The following is a 14,906-nucleotide window of genomic DNA, read 5'->3' as shown; positions in this document are numbered from 1 at the left end:
TATAAGAAATTGCATAATTAATTAAATAAATATTTAGATAAATACTTCAATTATTAAATGTACTTGTAATTAATGACACATTTGAGTAATTATTGATTTGTGTATGTATTTAATTTTGTCCCATTCGACCTCCATAATAAAAGAACCACCTCAAGTTGTTCATTTCTTTTTCTGGTTCTTGTGTTTGATCAGTGTGCCACATCCCATGCCATTACCATGACAACCCGCATCCAGCAGCTGGCTCAACCCAGACCTGACCGACTTCCATATCCTGACCGGTATGATTTGAAAGAGCCGTGTCTTTTTTTTTTTTAATTCATTTGTTTTATTTATTTTTAAATCTGTTAATCGCCTTCTGTTTGCTGGCCTGCAGTCGTTCTGTTCACTGGCTGGACAAATTGCCCTCGCAGAGAAGCAAACTTCCCACTGAGAATGGTATATTTGTCACACACGTGTGTTTGTGTGTGTGCGCGTGTGTGTGTGTATATATATATATATATATATATATATATATATATATATATATATATATATATGTGCGTGTGTATATATATATATATGTGTGTGTGTGTATATATATATATATATATATATATATATATTTGTGTGTATATATATATATATATATATATATGTATGTATATACATATGTATGTACAGTGACGTGCGGTGAACTAAACACCAGGTGAGGCATGCATACTTTTTTTTTTCTTTTTTTTTTGTACTTAAATTGATATGTGCAGCTCTAGTCACTGTTGATTTAGGTTGCACATTAGAGTTACAGGGAAAAAAGGGAGTTATTCCCTTTCATAAAAACGTTATCATGATGATATTATGATATGATAAATGGGTCCAAACAGTATTTGATAAAGTTGTTATTAAATACTTCTTGGTCACATTTGCTTTTAACAAAATAAATCAAGTATTGTGAGTGTATATTACCTTTCTGTATTTGTATCTGAAGCAGCAATAGTTATTCTTTATGAAAACCTCTTTGTGTGATCGCATTCATTTTGTCTTAAAGTCCAGTTTAGAGAAGTACTTCATCTTGGATACAGTATATAATCCACCATATTGGCAGAAACATTCATTTCATTCAATTTCATGCCAAGAAATTAAACAATATTTTTGCATCCGACAAAAAACCCCCACAAACGCTGGCTTACTCTAATAAAAATGCCATGTTTGTTATAAATACAGTTAAAAAAAAAGAAAATAAAAAAATGCTGGCTTCCGCTGTAGAGACCTGCGTCTGCTAGCTTGAGCGCCCCCACTTCTCCCAGTGTGGCGAGTCAGAGTACTGCTGAGGCGTTCAACTGCAAGTTGACAATATATCGCCCCCTACCTTGAGGCAGAGGTACTTGCTGCCTCAAGACCTGCCTTTTCCACGTGGCAACAAGCATGCGCTCCCTCGCATGCACGCCCAATACACACTGTGTTTAGCCGTGGAGGCACCGGCTGTGTCTGCCTCACTTCTCATCTGCTGCATTGTTTTGATCATGAAAGATGGAATTTCCACGATTTTGACCATGAAAATGATCAAAATATACAGGAACCTCACCAAAATCATATAGAAAGCATAAACTAAAAAATAAATATTAAAACTTGTTTTATTTTATGACCTCATTTTGGAACACGTCATGGTCAAGCCACCTGGTGGCAGGTGAGGCACTGCCTCACTTGCTACTACCCCTGACAGCACGTCACCGATATATATATATATATATATATATATATATATATATATATATATATATATATATATATATATATATATATATATATATATATATATGTCTTGATTGGATTATCCGGAGAATAGTGCTCGATACCGTGGTAGAGCGCAATATGTAGGTGTGGGAAAAAATCACAAGACTACTTCATCTCTACAGATCTGTTTCATGAGGGGTTCCCTCAATCATCAGGAGATTGAGGGAACCCCCTCATGAAACAGATCTGTAGAGATGAAGTAGTCTTGTGATTTTTTCCCACACCTACATATATATATATATATATATATATATATGTGTATGTACCCCGCCTTCAGCCCGATTGTAGCTGAGATAGGCGCCAGCGCCCCCGAAAGGGAATAAGCGGTAGAAAATGGATGGATGGATATATATATATATATATATATATATATATATATATATATATATATATATATATATATATATATATATATATATATATATATATATATATATATATATATATATATATATATGTGTGTGTGTGTGTGAAGTGAATTATATTTATATAGTGCTTTTTCTCTAGTGACTCAAAGCGCTTTACAAAGTGAAACCCAATATCTAATTTTTACATTTAAACCAATGTGGGTGGCACTGGGAGCAGGTGGATAAAGTGTCTTGGCCAAGGACACAACGGCAGTAATTAGGATGGCAGAAGCGGGGATCAAACCGGCAACCCTCAAGTTGCTGGCACGGCCGCTCTACCAACCGAGCTATGCCGCCCCATATATATATATATATAAATATATATATATATATATATATATATATATATATAATGTGTGTGTGTGTGTGTATCTAAATGTGTATGAATGTACGTATATTTATATGTATGCATATTGTGTAATAACAGCAGCCCTGTTTTATTTAAAACAATATTTTCTTCACAGAGTTAACACCTCGCCTGGCTGAACTGTGCAGGAGTAAAACATTCCAGACTCAACTCTCGTAAGAAAGCAAAATATCTTTGTGTATTGTTAATGAAATGAAAATAAACTTAAAAGTGTGTCTACATTTTTATAACTGCCAAAAAATAGCTGTATTATGGCAACAGATTTGTTTTAAACTAGGTTTTGCATGTTTGGACATGACTAAATGACACAAAAAATTCCTACAAAAATTGTTTATTGTTTTTTGCTACTGTAAAATTTTCCTAACTTGCGGCAGCACCCCCAAAAGAGACAAGCGGTAGAAAATGGATGGATGTTATGATTAAAGAAATGATTAATTACATCATGAAATCAATAATTAATTAAATATTTTTTTAAATTATCAAATTCTTTTTTTAAACTAATATGTTTTTGCATGTTATTGTGGTTTTATGAACATAGTGGACATGAGTTAAAAGACACAAAAATTGCCAGCAAAAATAGGTAGTTTTTTACTACGTTTACTTCCTTCCTATTAAAAATATATTTGTAATCATTACAACAAGAATGTATTACATCGTGAAATAAATCATGAAATTGAATCAACAATAAATATTTAATCGGTCAAATGATTTGTTTCAAAGAGGGTTATTTTTGCGTGTTATTGTGGTTTTATGAACATAGTGGGCATGACTTAAAGGACACAAAAAATGCCAGCAAAAAAGTTTACATTTTTTAGTAGTTTTACTTTCTACCTTTTAAAAATATATATTTGTAATCATTAAAACAATAACATGTTACATTGTGAAATAAATCATGAAATAATGAAATCAATAATGAATATTTAAATGATCAAATGATTTGTTTCAAACTCGGTTATTTTTGCGTGTTATTGGGGTTTTATGAACTTCGTGGACATGACTTAAAGGACACAGAAAATGCCCACAGTTTTTTATAACGTTTTTTTAACTATTGTCATTTTTTTGTAATTAGAAATATCAGTATCAAATACCATTTTTGTTCACTAAATTCATATAGTAAAAATGATTGTAGTGGCAATCTTCACCTTCAAATGTTCAAATTTATTGTCACTACTCAACAGGTTTAAGGGAGTGATCCTACGCAGCAGCAAACATTGCAATGAAGTGAGGTCCAGTCAGAAATCCAGTTAATGCATATTTATTAATAAACTTGCAGGGTGAATGAAACATACCATGGATTATTGTAGTGACATTGTGCCATATGTTCTCCTGTCTTTCCTGCCTTTTGCTGTGTGCGGTTGTCTGCTGTGGTTGTCTGCCGTTGTTGTCTGCCGTTGTTGTCTGCTGTTGTTGTCTGCTGTTGTCTGCTGTTGTTGTCTGCCGTTGTTGTCTGCCGTTGTTGTCTGCTGTTGTCTGCCGTTGTTGTCTGCCGTTGTTGTCTGCCGTTGTTGTCTGCCGTTGTTGTCTGCTGTTGTTGTCTGCTGTTGTCTGCTGTTGTTGTCTGCCGTTGTTGTCTGCCGTTGTTGTCTGCTGTTGTCTGCCGTTGTTGTCTGCCGTTGTTGTCTGCTGTGGTTGTCTGCCGTTGTTGTCTGCCGTTGTTGTCTGCTGTTGTTGTCTGCTGTTGTCTGCTGTTGTTGTCTGCCGTTGTTGTCTGCCGTTGTTGTCTGCTGTTGTCTGCCGTTGTTGTCTGCCGTTGTTGTCTGCCGTTGTTGTCTGCCGTTGTTGTCTGCTGTTGTTGTCTGCTGTTGTCTGCTGTTGTTGTCTGCCGTTGTTGTCTGCCGTTGTTGTCTGCCGTTGTCTGCTGTTGTTGTCTGCCGTTGTTGTCTGCCGTTGTTGTCTGCCGTTGTCTGCTGTTGTTGTCTGCCGTTGTTGTCTGCCGTTGTTGTCTGCCGTTGTTGTCTGCTGTTGTTGTCTGCTGTTGTTGTCTGCCGTTGTTGTCTGCCGTTGTTGTCTGCTGTTGTCTGCTGTTGTCTGCTGTTGTTGTCTGCCGTTGTTGTCTGCCGTTGTTGTCTGCTGTTGTTGTCTGCCGTTGTTGTCTGCCGTTGTTGTCTGCCGTTGTCTGCCGTTGTTGTCTGCCGTTGTTGTCTGCCGTTGTTGTCTGCCGTTGTCTGCCGTTGTTGTCTGCCGTTGTTGTCTGCCGTTGTTGTCTGCCGTTGTTGTCTGCCGTTGTTGTCTGCCGTTGTCTGCCGTTGTTGTCTGCCGTTGTTGTCTGCTGTTGTCTGCTGTTGTTGTCTGCCGTTGTTGTCTGCCGTTGTCTGCTGTTGTTGTCTGCCGTTGTTGTCTGCCGCTGTTGTCTGCCGTTGTCTGCTGTTGTTGTCTACTGTTGTTGTCTGCCGTTGTTGTCTGCCGTTGTTGTCTACTGTTGTTGTCTGCCGTTGTTGTCTGCTGTTGTTGTCTACTGTTGTTGTCTGCCGCTGTTGTCTGCCGTTGTTGTCTGCTGTTGGTAAGAACGGTTTGTGCTCCCAGACCTGAGTCCTCCCTAATCAGCTCACCTGTGCTCCTATATGTGCCTTCAACCCTGCACTGCTCAACCAAAAAGCCCGCCACCTAGTGACAAAAAAAAGTAATGCCAACACAAAAATAAGGATGCCTAAAATGGCTCCTACAATGATTAATGTGAAACTTGTCTTGTAATATTTTAATTTTAATGCACTTGTGTGTTTTTCAAGTCATGACAATACAATCTGTTCATTATTAAAATATTTGTTATAAAAAAGCTTAAATATAGGGGGTATGTAAAATACTTGACTCCCCAGGCGTTCCCCAAAGTGGCAAGTGAGTGAATCAGCTCTCAGGGCTGTAGCGTCGGAGCGGTTGTGTCTTCTTGCCCAGCCCCGGGGGCCCCCTCCTACTTGGCAGCCGGCCTTACAACTGCCTACCCCTGTGAGTAAACCACCACACTTCTATAGGTTTCCAAGAAAGCAACTTAAAATCCAAGGCCTGAAATGCGGCGTTTAGCTGAGGAAGGCAACTCAGACGGCGGTCGCCACTCCTCGGATTTGCCAGCTCGCCCGACCTAAGACGAGGCCCCTGGTTGCGGGTCACGGATGCCAACTCGGTACCCCCAAGATACCCCGGAAAGCTTCAGCGCGCACAGAGCTTCTTGCCAGTAAGAACACATGGAGTTGTTTTGCTCAACATAACAAGCATAAAGCTGCTTGAATTGTGTAACTCATTTTCATTCATTGCAGATTAAAGTTTGATCATATATTATAAACCAATACAGATGTTTTCATCCTAAAGCCCCCAAGCAAGAACACCCTAAACACCAAGGTGGGCGCCCAGTGTGCTGGCCCGTGTCCCGAGCAGCCAGAACCTGTGTACCCAGTCAGAGACTCGTGGCGCTGTCCAGTCCCAAGCAAAGAAAGTCTCTCTTTGAGGGCTACAAGCAGTATGGGGTTAGTTCTGCAGACCTCTCGCCTCTGAGATAGCACCTCTGACAATATGTCTTCTTCTTGTGGTCACCTATGTATTATTGTCCTATCCAAATGGAGGCGCAGAGTCATTTTTATTAAGATGAAACTGTATTGTTAAGAGTGACACAAAAACATTCAAATGATTAATATTCCATAAAACACAGAATGAATGTTACTTATTTGTCAAATAAACAACAATTAATGACACTCAGTTTGTGGACGTGGTCAAATCTGGGAAAAATCTTCTTGTTGCGGTTTATTTATTGCTTTTGATTCAAAACAGAAGTAAATATTGGATAGTGATGTCATACACCCCTGTCAAGTAAATGGTAAATGGGTTATACTTGTAATGCGCTTTTCTACCTTCAAGGTACTCAAAGCGCTTGGACTCTATTTCCACATTCACCCATTCACACACTGAGGGCGGAAGCTGCCATACAAGGCCCTAACCACCACCCATCAGGAGCAAGGGTGAAGTGTCTAGCTCAGGGGTCGGGAACCTTTTGGGCTGAGAGAGCCATACAAGCCAAATATTTTAAAAAGTATTTCCATGAGAGCTATATCATATTTTTTTAAAGACTCAATACAACTAAATGTGTGCATTTTTAAGTAAGACCAACATTTTTATAGTATAATAAGTGTCTTATTATTTTTAATACCATTGTTATGCTGAAGCTAACCAACAATAGATAAAATACTTCTTACCATTAATGCGACTTCTTGAACAGGTGCGGTAGAAACTGGATGGATGGATTAAAATACATGAGAATGTTTTATATTTTGAACGTTATTTTTGACACCAGCGGAATTATTACTTATGTTATACTTATTATACTTATCGTGTTAAGCAATGTCAGCTAAGATTTATCTGAGAGCCAGATGCAGTCATCAAAAGAGCCACATCTGGCTCTGGAGCCATAGGTTCCCTACCCCTGGTCTAGCTCAAGTAGAGGAGGAAAGTTTCGCCAGCTAACCACAACTCTAGTAAATTGCAATGGTCCCCTGCGGTGATTTTTGTAAGGCATACTTAATGTATTTCTGGCCTAAATTCACCATATTCACATAACCCCAATCATCACGATATAATCACATATGTTGTCTAAGTAAGTTTTTCTGAAGACTGAATGGCTACTTGAATACCAGCGGCATCTTGTGGTCATTATTAGAAACTACAGTTGCATAAAACAAGCCAAATCACATTGATTTTAGCGCTTATATTCACTGTGCTCACAGGGATTCTATTTGCCAGCCAAATAAATATTTTCAATTGGAGAAACAGTTGTCCCTTACCGTGTCGCCATTGGCAGATTTTTTCAAAGTATATTTAACGTATTATGGGCCTAAATCAAGCCCTTTCAGATATATAAATGGCTAAATAAGCTAAAAATATCAACTCTATTGCAGTCTTAGCCACTGGATGAGACCAAATCAATCAGAACCGTGAAGATATTCATACTTCTTCTAAACCAGCCTTTGGATTTTGCTTTGTCCTGTGACGTTTTCTGAGCCTTGAGGTCAGCGGATTGTCCCTTTGTGGCAAATTATGGCCACAAGCGGCCCGTTAAGATTTCAATCTGGCCCGTCGGAAATTCCCATATCATTTTTTTTAGATCTTTAAGATGGAAAGTGGAGCTGCCATGATGATGTGCACTCATGTTTACATATGACCATAATTCTTGAACTATACAAAGTATTCCAATACTTAAAGTAAAAGTACCCATGATTGTCACATTGGAATCTGCGCTTTCTTTTGTAGTTTGACTCGTTCAAGATTCAAGAATGTTTATTGTCATTTGCACAGTTAAACAAACAGTTTGCCGTACAATGAAAATCTTACTTTGCTAGTCCACCCTTCAACAAGTCACACGGTACTTAGCTAAAATAAAAAAATGTTATATACAAAGCACAGTGAGTAACATAACATTATTGCACATCGTGATTGACAGTCAACCGTATAAATATGGAGGTGACCTTGGGTCACATCAGCAGTTTAAAGTGTCTTTAGTGATCAAAGGTAAAAAGTGTCTACAGTGATGGTTCACAGTTCGGGGGTGGTCATGGTACCTGTCTTTTGTTCAAAAGATAAAAGTAAAAGGGGGGGGGGGGGTAGCTGAAAGAGCTAGCATTCACAAGTTAGCATTCACAAGCCTGATGGCCTGTTAGGGTTAGGTTTAGGGTTGGGGTTGGGGTTGGGGTTGGGGTTGGGGTTGGGGTTAGGGTTAGAGTTAGGAGTTAGGGTTAGGTATAAAGAGAAGGAGAGATGGGTAGGTGTTAGGTGTAAAGAAAAGAGAGATGGGTAGGTTTTAGGAGTGAAAAAGGAGAGTGGTTAGGGTTAGGGTAAGGGGTGGGGGAAGGGCGATAAAAGAGTGTAAAAAAGAATATAAGAGGGGTGTGCACGGTCCGTCTATGGCCCAGCGGGCTCGCACTCACGCCTCATTGAGGCCCCCCGGATGTCTGGTCCCCAACTTTGTGATCCACAGGCGTTCGGCCCGCTTCCGTTGGGCCACACTCCATCTCGCGTCAGTCTGTACAACGCACACCCGAACAGAAGTCCACCCGTGCCGGATAAAATGTTGTACCAGGTAGGTGGTAGTGTTCTTCTGTCGGATGATGTTGTACTTATGTTGGTGAAACCGGGTGGCGATGGTGTTACCCGTCTCACCAACATACATGGCATGACATCGCTGGCAGAGGATGACATAAACGCAATTTTTTGAGTTTCTGTGTCCTCTGCACAGCGGCCGGAAGACCTTACCGCTGTGGCGGTTCAAAAGCCAGGGGATGTGCCGTAGGGGAATGTTGCTCTTGGTTGAGGGCGGGTTCCCGGGGGGACTGACTCGGGCCCTGATCAGCAACTCACCCAAGCTAGGGTTTTTGCGGAACGCCGACACCAGGTAATATTCTTTCAGTCGTTCACTCTTCTCCACGAAGGTCCTAAAATTATCCTTCACTTTTCTAGCGATCTGTGTCGCTGCAGGTGAAAAAGTGGTAATGAAGGGGATCATGTGTGTACCAGGGGGAGGCTTCTTCGGGTCCAGGAAGCACCTGAATTGTCTCCTGAGGAAGGTTCTAGAATACCCCCTCTTCCTCAGGGCAGCAAACAGGGTTCCAGTGGCCGTAATGAAGTCCTCCCGCCTGGTACAGATCCGGTGGAACCTTAATAGTTGTGACTTGACCAGTCCCGCGTAGGTGTGAAGGGGGTGGAAACTGGTCTTGTGGAGGAGGGCGTGGGTGTCAGTCTGCTTAAAAAAGACCTTAATGTCCAGATGGTGGGTGGACAGGAAGTCCGGGCCCTTGAATGTGGTGGTGTCAAGGAAGTCCACCGATACAGGACTGGTGGTGGACTTGATGGTTATGTTGGGGTTGTGGGTGTTGAGGGTGTGGAGGAAGACCTGGAAGTCATCCATTGAGTGTGTCCACACACCCCAAATATCATCAAGGTACCGGAAATATTGAAAGGGCTGAATTGGGCAGGCGGTAAGGGCAGAGGTCTCCCATTCTGCCATGAATATATTCGCGTAGGCAGGGGCAAACTTTTTCCCCATGGCCGTGCCTTTAATTTGTAAATAGAATTTTCCATTAAATTCAAAGTCATTCCTCCTAAGGTTAATCTCGAGAAGTTGGAGAAGTTCTTTCTCCGGTCTGCTAACATCTCGATATTTGAGGAAGATATTTTTTACGGCTTGGATGCCCTGGTCTATGTCTATATTGGTATATAGGCTGTCTATATCTATGGTGAATAGAAGGGACTCCTGGGGAATGACTATGTTTTTGACTGTATCTATAAAGTGGTATGTGTCCTTAAGGTAACTCTTATGTTTGATGGAAAGTGGGGTCAGATAGTAATCAATGTATTCCGCCGTCCTATAAGTTTCACTCCCGCAGTCGGAAACAATCGGTCTGCCAGGGGGTATTTCATAGGGCCGGCTCCACTTCTGTGGTTCCTTATGAATTTTGGGGAGTAAATAGAACCTGCGGGGACGGGGTTCCGGTTCCCCCAAGAGGTAAGTATGTTGTTTACTATTAATAAATCTTTTATTTAATAAGTTATTAATAATTTTTTCTATCATAGGGATAGTGTCAAAATAAATCGGTGCGGCCAATGGGGAGTAGTAGGTAGTATCGTTCAGTTGTCTGGTGCCCTCCCAGATATACTGAGTCCTGTCGAAGATAACAACTGCGCTTCCCTTGTCTGCCGGTTTTAAGACTATGTTATTGTTCTTTTTCAGACTCTGGAGGGCCTCTATTTCGTCCCGCGTCAAATTGGGCGCAACCGCGAGGGCGCAACCCGAAAGGAGCGACGGGTGCTCGTCCGCCAGGACCAGTGTGTGGACCTCTGGATGTAGCAGACCCGGTGAAGGTTCCCACTCGGACCTCGGGGTGAAAGGTCGCGGACCGAGGGCACCCTGATGTTCGTAGAATGCTGCAATTTTAACACTTCTGTGGTATTCTTGCAGGTCAAATTTGACCTGATGGTGCCAATCGGAGCTGACGCTAGTGGACGGGACGAAGGTGAGGCCTTTATCGAGGAGGGAGCGCTGTGCGGAGGTAAGTATGAAGTTTTTGGAAAGGTTTACAATGTTTTTGTTGGTGTTGTTGTTGTCGTCGTTGTTGTTGTTGTGTGTGTTTGTGTCACCCCCCCGACAGGTCGGGTTTTTGGGGACGCCAGGTTTAAATGTTGAAGCCAATGCTTCAGCATATTCCTGGCCGTGTTGTCGGTCCAGTGCAGGTTGTCTCTACCTGTTGCGAACTCGTCGCTGGAAAGTGCTGGAATGAAATGGTAATTTTTGTGGATGTAATTATTGATTTGCCGGAGGTTATCTTTGTGTTCCTCGGGCAAATTGTCAGAAAAATTGAGGATGGGAATGAAAATTTCGGCATTAGGAAAGGTGATTTTGGCCGTCTTGAAGGCCTTTTGGAGCTGTTTAAAAGTGGTAGATTTGGGGTTTTGCTCTTTGTTGTTGATGCCGAAAGATAGAATGACCATTTCCACCTCAGCACTGACTTTTGTTTTTTGCAGGATGGCCTCTGCATGGCGGAAGTTGGCCCCCGGGTAGCTATCCATCTGGAGGTCCTGTAGACTGGTGGATGGAAGGCGACTAATGTTTGAGTCCCCAATCACCAGGACCTTCCTGTGAACGGACAGGTGCCAGTCCACCATCTTACGAGTTGTGCTGATGTGCCTTGTAGGCCTTCTGCGTGGACTCGTTGGCGTGGCAACCTGTGCCCCGTCCGTGTCCCCTGTCGGCTGAGAAGCCGAAGTAACAGCCCTTGTCCTTTTCTGGTTTCCAGTAAAGAACGAGGACCAGCTAGCACGCGCATCCGGAGCGGACGTGTCCGGAACCGGCGTGACTGGAGGACGAATGTCTACCAGAGGCACGTCCGGCAGAGGCGCGTCCGGGAGGGGCGCGTCCAGGAGCGAGGAAGTCGAGGTAGGTGGTCTCGGTTGGCTAGAACCAAGTTGGGACCAGCTTGGAGGCGTGTCAAGGGGCAGCTGGGACCACTCTGGAGGCACGTCAAGGGGTGACGCGGGCCGCTCAGGTGAGTGGTGGGAAGTGTCTGGCTGGCCAGGCGTCCCCTGTGCATTGTCCGCTACATGGACTAGAACTGGTATATTTTGTTCCACAGGTAGCGGTGGCGCCTCGGAGACCGCAGGAGGGACCCTGACCTCTGTCTCGACACGCAAAGGCGGACTGGGAGGCGGAACCAGGGGAGCCTCGACAATGGAGTAGTCGGGAGGACTGCTACATGGCTCCTGGTGTCGTGTCGCTCTCTGGGGCCTAGCTGGTGCCGCAGCCAGAGAAGCAGGCGACAAAACCGGGAAGGGGACCGGGGTGACCGGTCCCCTAGGACCCGGAACCTGTTCCACCACAGGGGACCAATCCCCGCCCAAAGGGTCGGTCATGGTCGACACCGTGGCGCGTGCAGGAGCGTGCGGTGCTGGAACCGGCAGGGGCAGCGGCAGCGGCATGGTGGACACCGTGGCGCGCGCAGGAGCGTGCAAGGTTGGAACCGGCAGGGGTAGCGGCAGCGGGGGCTGCACTACCTCCATTACCACTCGGGTGCTGGACGGATCCAAGTGGACTGGTGACCCCGTCTGCTGGGATCGTGACGGACTACCCCCCTCGTCCACGCCACGAACGTCCACACAGACGGAGATCACCAGACCCTCGGCCAGCCGCAATGTCTCAGTGGTCAACCTGCGTCCCAGATGTGTCCTGGTCCAAGCCGAGGCCACCTGGAATGGGTCTCTCCAATTTTGCCCAATAAAAGCACTCAATTTGTTGATTTCCGTTTCTAGTGATTTTTTGTAATGTTCTCTTAATATTTGTACTGTTTTTTGTGCCCAATTGTGTGCATTCTCTTTTATTAGGGCTTCTGTGTCCGGGTTGGTGACCGCTGGTCTAATTCCGGTCGTCAAGGTGAGTTCCATATTGGTTATGGTCTGTGGCTGGGTATCTCTATCTACATTGATTTGGTGGTGTATGATTTTGATGATATTGTACATAGTTTTAGCTTTGATGCTAAAATCACTATCTTGATCGTTAGGATTAATTTCCCTAGAGGGACGTGTGATATTAATATTCCTGGTTATATTGGGGCGTTGACCCCGTCTAAATCCAGGTTTGTCCGCTCTAAAAGTCCTCCTGGGATTGGGAGGCTCATAGTGTGCAGGTCGGAAATTAACCCTGTTTTTTTGGGGTCTATTGTGTGCAGGATGTTGGAAATATTGAGGTTTGTATCCTCTGAAAAAATTGTTTTTATTTTTTTGGAATGTGTTATGTTGATTTTCCCACCGTGGGGCACCATAACGCTGGCCACGCCGGCCGCTGTTACTCCTGTCACGAGAGGCGTTGCCCTGGCGACGTGTGTTGTTGGTGGAGTAAACATGGCGGCGTGTGTTGCGTGTGGGGTAATCGCGGCGACGTGCGTCGCGTGTAGGGTAGTCCCGGCGACGTGCGTCGCGTGTGGGGTAGTCCTGACCACGTACGTCACGTCTCTCACGCGATCGGTTGCCGTAGCGACGCGTGTCGCTGCGGAGGCGCACCCGCTCGTCCTCCTCCTCTGCAGGATAGCCACGCAGCACCTCCGCGTAGCTCCTACGAGGCGGTTGTTGACGACGGTCCGCAAAATGATAATCTCCATCATCATAGCGGCCGTGTTGTGGTTGAGGACGAGGGGGCGGGGTGATCTCGCGCCGCGATCGCTGTTTGCGTCCGCGAGGACGGACGAGGACCCATTCCTCGTCGTTCCACGCCGCCATTTTTCGACAACCGAACGTGATATTAAATGTAAAATAGGTATTATGTGTAAAAATATAATAGGAATGAAGGTAGGTAGGTAGAAAGAAAAAATTAATTGATAGAGAAGAAATAAAATGGAAAGACTCCGGCGCGCTTCAGTGACGTCACGTCAGCGCAAACCGGATGTCTTTCGAAAAAAACCACAGAAGAAGAAGACCAGCTTCTTCGAAGGAAAAATAATATAAAGAAAATAAACAACTAAGGGCGGTTCTATGCAGCACGATAAAAGACTCCAAGGTAAGGAGTGGAATAAATTAAATTAAATAATTAAGGCGTATAAAATGAACGTAAATTGAGCGAATTATCGACGGACTTTTCGCCTCGTGGGAAAAGTTCCGCACGGCCACAAACAAAAAGAGAGAGGGAGGGTAGAGGAAAGATAGTGAAAAGGTGAAAAATAATGTATTGCAAGTCTTATAAATGCAACGTTTCGGCACGAATGTGCCTTCTTCAGGCAGAGACTTGCTAATTGGAATAAGAAATGAAAAAGTCGGCTAGTGTGCAATGAGAGCGATGTTGCTCGTTCGGTGGTTGGCTGTAGACTGAGGCTGATTGGCTGCTGAGAGTGAGGTGGAGTCGTAGCTGGCAAAATTTTAAACAAGAAAGTTTTTAGAGAAAGGGTTAGGGTTAGGGTTAGGGTTGGGGTTGGGGTTGGGGTTAGGGTTAGAGTTAGGAGTTAGGGTTAGGTATAAAGAGAAGGAGAGATGGGTAGGTGTTAGGTGTAAAGAAAAGACAGATGGGTAGGTTTTAGGAGTGAAAAAGGAGAGTGGTTAGGGTTAGGGTAAGGGGTGGGGGAAGGGCGATAAAAGAGTGTAAAAAAGAATATAAGAGGGGTGTGCACGGTCCGTCTATGGCCCAGCGGGCTCGCACTCACGCCTCATTGAGGCCCCCCGGATGTCTAGTGCCCAATTTGGTCATCCACAGGCGTTCGGCATGTCGCCGTTGGCCTGTACTCCATTTGGAGTCGTGCTGGATGACACAAACCCGGACAGAATCCCACCCGTGCCGGAGGAAGTGTTGCACCAGGTGGGTGGTGGTGTTCTTCTGTCGAGTGATGTTGTGTCTATGTTGGTGGAAACGGGTGGCGATGGTGTTTCCCGTCTCCCCAACATACAGGGCGTGGCAACGCTGGCATCGGATGACGTAAACGCAGTTTTTTGTGCGTGCGTCCCCCCTGCATAGGGGCCGGAAGACCCTCCCGTTGTGGCGGTTAAGTAGCCACGGGATGTGTCTGAAGGGGACGCTGCTCCGAGTCGGGGGAGGATCTCTCGTGGAGGGGACCCGAGCCCTGACCAGCAGATCGCACAGGTTGGGATTCTTACGGTATGCTGACACCAAATAATGTTTTTGGAGCCTGCCACTATTATCCACAAAGTCTTTAAAGTTTTGTTTGACTCTTCTAGCTACCTGTACCGCCGCAGGTGAGAAGGTCGTGATCAGGGGGATCATGGACTCACCAGGGGGAGGCTTCTTGGGGTCCAAGAAGCACCTGAACTGTCTCCTGAGGAAGGATGTCGAATATCCCCTCTTCCTCAGGGCAGTGAACAGGGCTCCCGTGGCCGTGACGAAGTCCTCCCGCCTGGTG

The sequence above is a fragment of the Nerophis ophidion genome, linkage group LG03, assembly GCF_033978795.1.
Source record: "Nerophis ophidion isolate RoL-2023_Sa linkage group LG03, RoL_Noph_v1.0, whole genome shotgun sequence".
In the NCBI taxonomy this organism is placed as follows: Eukaryota; Metazoa; Chordata; class Actinopteri; order Syngnathiformes; family Syngnathidae; genus Nerophis; species Nerophis ophidion.
The sequence above is the reverse complement of the archived record's forward strand: the minus strand, read 5'-3'. Positions refer to the sequence as shown.